Source organism: Palaemon carinicauda, chromosome 28 (assembly GCF_036898095.1).
Source record: "Palaemon carinicauda isolate YSFRI2023 chromosome 28, ASM3689809v2, whole genome shotgun sequence".
In the NCBI taxonomy this organism is placed as follows: Eukaryota; Metazoa; Arthropoda; class Malacostraca; order Decapoda; family Palaemonidae; genus Palaemon; species Palaemon carinicauda.
In genome coordinates, this window is record NC_090752.1 from 92335394 (window position 1) to 92340393 (window position 5000).

A 5000-nucleotide genomic window follows, 5' to 3' on the forward strand; every position below is an offset into this window, starting at 1 on the left:
ATTGAAAGCATAAAACAAAAATCCAACACAGTAAAATGAAGTCATAAGAAAATGTTAAACGTCTAAACCTTATAAATATTCTCTGAATAAATTCCCCAATTTATGACGGTCCTTCATCAAATTTTATTTTCACTTCGTAGAATTTTATCTTCTCGTCGACAAATTTTATCTTCACTTTGTAGAATACAACTGTGTGTGTGTGTGTGTGGGTATGTGTGTGTGTATATATATATATATATATATATATATATATATATATATATATATATATATATATATATATATATATATATATATATATATATATATATCAATCAGTAGTCGTTATCAGTCCACTGTAGAACAAATTTCACGAACATGGGCATCCACTAGTGTCTGTTTATCATCTTTTCATGCCAGTGTATACTAGAAATAATTTTGTTCGAAAATCCATCGAAATCATAATAAAATGTTAAACGTGTAAACATTACAAAAATTCTCTGAATTAACTCCCCAACTTTAGTTCGGTCCTTCATCGAATTTTATATTCACTTCGTAGAATTTTATCTTGTCTTCGACGACTTTTATTTCCACTTCGTAGAATTTCATCTTCTCTTCGACGAATTTGATTTTCACTTCGTAGAATTTCATCTTCTCTTCGACGAATTTGATTTTCACTTAGTAGAATTTCATCTTCTCTTCGACGAATTTTATATTCACTTCGTAGAATTTCATCTTCTCTTCGACGAATTTTATATTCACTTCGTAGAATTTCATCTTCTTTCCACGAAGTCAACTTAAGAAAACGACCGAGTTCTATCACTTTTTTACTTCTGATGTTTCATTACATCGGTGCATCCTCTCGTAATGGCAAGATGAGGACAGGCATTTAGGGTGTAAAATTGAACCTCTTTTTAGTTCGCGTTAACTTTTTAAAAAATAACTTTTTTTCGATACACGACAAAGGAACAGAAGATTGTACATTTATAATACCCCAAGGAAGCAGAAGAAGAAGAAGAAGAAGAAGAAGAAGAAGAAGAAGAAGAAGAAGAAGAAGAAGAAGAAGAGATGCAGTAATTTTCAACGGGATATTTTAGCAAATCGAAATTGATTTAACATAAGTTGTCCACACATCTACATGCATCCAAATCATATCCCCTCCACTATATAATAAGTGTCTGTATATATATGTGTGTATATATATATATATATATATATATATATATATATATATATATATATATAAACTTTCTTTTTTGTCACACAGCAGCATTGCCAAACGTATGACTGCTTTGTCTCTCCCCGTCTCTCGGGTAGGGGGAGAGGGAGTAGACACACCCTTGTGAGAGGGGTGTACCCTAAGCAGTACACTTAAAAACCACAATCTCCCACAAATGGCCGAAAATGCCGTGTTGTAGTTAGGAAACGGGGAGGGGGTGGGAAGGGTTGAATCTGTGTGCGTGTACATATGTAATGATTAGAATAGTTAATATTACATGTTTAAAACAAATGACGTAATATGTCATGTTGGTTGGAAGAGCTAACCCTGGGATTTGCTGTAGTCATTCAAATCGTAAACCGGACATACAATGCAAGTCTCAGCAATTTGACATTCTTCTTAAACGTCAACACATTGTCTCATCGTGTGAAAGTTTGTGACGTCACCGGATGCAGGTGTCTTCCGATTTCGTCACGTGGCTAAAGTAAACCAAGCATACGATATCTGTGATATCGATAATTTATTCAGTTCACATCTAAACTTCACCAGAATTGGTCATCTGGACCAACCCAGCTTCCTCCAGTGATGGAGATGTTCAACTCTGTTGTTTTTATAGAATAAAGACTTAAAAACTATTAAGATGTATTCATGTACCATTTAAATACATCTGAAAACAACTCATACTCAATGTGTGCTTAATACAGTAGCACGCCAATACATATCTAAATATTCAGCCAACATTTTTGACGGGTAGCGTACACTAGTATGCGAATATTAAACAGAAACTTTGCGCATGCGTGTAGCGACGATAACATAGGTTTAGAATCCTCATGCTAAATGATAAATAAAATATGAATGTGATAGCTATATGAAATGAGAAGGTAACCCAGGTTCAAGTCCCTAGTGAGAAGGAACGCTAAAGACTTTTTTCGTTATATTCCATAGTGTGCGTTTGGATATAAACACCAGATTTTATCTAATATATATATATATATATATATATATATATATATATATATTTATATATATATATATATATATACACACATACATCCATACATAAATATATATACATACATATATATATATATATATATATATATATATATACATATATAAATATATACATACATTACATACATACGTGCATACGCACACACACACACACACACATATATATATATATATATATATATATATATATATATATATATATATATATATAACGACTGAAGACTTCTGAAGAGTATACTGGAAATTTTCAGTGATATACATCGCTATGCTCAGAATAAATTTTCATCTTTTCTTTATCATAACATTTTTAGATGCAATTTCCATTGAGAGTCATAAAATCCAAAAAGGAAATAAATCTATGTCAGCAAAATGTTCGTTGCCAGGTGGATTTGAGACCACAAGTTATTTGTTAGTTCAATTACACCAACAAGAAAATTCTAGTTTTATTCATTCCTCTTTCACACGACTATTTTTCCACAAAAAACATTTATAGGACAATTCTAGGGTACCAAAAAATATCAAACGTAAAATCAGTTTTACAAAGTTCCCGGATATATTCTTTTTATTTAAGTATTCGAGATAGAGAAAAATGTTACAAAATGCCAACAATAAACTAGCAACGGCGGCTCTTTATTTGAATTTTCTTTGATCATTCAAACGATAAAAAATAACAATGTTTGACAAAAATGTTTAAAAACAAAACCTATTCTCTTCATAATGTCACTGAATATGTCCTTTGATTATACAGCCTCCAGCGGAACTGTTCTGATGAGGCCTGAAATTTTCGATGCTTTTCAGCGACTACATTTTATACAACAGAATGGTTTGACATCACAGCTCAGTGCTACCGGAGTTTAATCCCACTAGGTCATATTAATTTGGTCCCGTTTCCTGAAAACTCCATTTAACCTTTATTGACCTGACCACTGTATAAGGTACAGTTGGACACAGGAATTCCAGGTACACTGCGCTTTGAAAAAAGGCACCTTGTCCCACATTCACTGCCGGGTAAGATCCTGTATGTAGCCCCACCTGGCGTCTTTCCCAACACCAGGGGTTCCCAACCATGGGTACATGTACCCTCAGGGGTACAATTTTACTCTCCAGAGGGTACATTGGATCAGGTAATCAGTACTGAGATTAAATTACAATTATATCATAATACCAATTTCATTGTTTCTCTTTTTTAGTCAAATTTAAGGATACCTTTATTCTATAGAAAATGCCCAAGAGGTACAAAAGAACAAAAAGGTTGGGAACCGCTGCCTTACTCTATCACTGCACAGTAAGGGTGTGACAGGGTACACTTCCTAGGAGCGAGGTCTGTCAGGAATTCCTGTGTCCACCAGTACCTGGTGGCTAGTCGACTACGGTGCTTCACAGTTAGAGTTAAAAGACATGGTGATAATACCTTCATTAGATTAAACAACATTCAGAGGAAAATAATAAAGGGGATACATGAAAGATATAAGTATGGAATAATTTGTTTATGTGTTTTCGTTGCAATAGTAAATTAACAATTATGGAGAACTCTCAATGATGGGAAAAGGCGTAGAATGGAAAAATATTCGCTTGAAAAAAGTTTGCTACATATTTTGCGTAGGAAAAGTAAATAAACTATTTCTTTTATTGCGAGCCATCGAATTCAATTTTTCTTTTATCTGACGGATATATATATATATATATATATATATATATATATATATATATATATATTTATATATACATTATATAAATATATATAAATAATATATATATATATATATATATATATATATATATATATATAATATACAGACAGTATATATATACATATATATATATATATATATATATATATATACATATATATATACAGACCGTATATATATATATACATACATATATATATATATATATATATATATATATATATAGTATATACATATATATATAAACATCTAGTGTATATATATACATATAAATATATATATGTTTATATATTCATTTATATATATAGAAATATATATACATATAAATATTTATACAGACAGTATATATATATATATATATATATATATATATATATATATATATATATATATATATATATATATATATATATATATATATATACAGTATATAATTTCAGATTGATGGATACCTGATAGACATACAAAGATGCAAGCATCATATTTGGATGCAAAAAACAAAAAAATTCTCTTTCCGTTCATAACTCCTTGTGAACAAATATTTCAAAAACTATAACCTATAGCCATATGAATTTTACCGTAATTTCGTAATAAAATGTTTCACTTCGAGATCGTTTTTTATTTGGTAAAAGCCTATTCGACGATTTGATTGTATTTCATCTAAGGTGTGCTAGGATTGTTTTATCATTACTTTTTTTTTTTTTTTTTTTTTTTTTTAAGGGAATGAATTTACCAGGACGTCCAGTCCAAGAATATGGATAGTGATAAAAACATATATGGTGTATAACGGAATTTTCATCTGGCCAATTCTCTCTCTCTCTCTCTCTCTCTCTCTCTCTCTCACACACACTCATGAGCGTACACAAAGACGCGCAACTCGGTTCGTGTATGATGGATTAGTCCTACCCCCGGTGAAAGGGGGGTAACCCATGAGGTGCGATCGGAAACCACAACCTCCCATCAATTGTCGAAACTACCCTATTGCTGTTAGGAAAGAACTACCGTGTTGTAGTTAGGAAAGGAGAAGGGTGTGGAAAGAGTTGAATCTGTGTGTGTGCGAGTGATTGCCTATGTCTCTATTCAGACGTCCTTTTTGC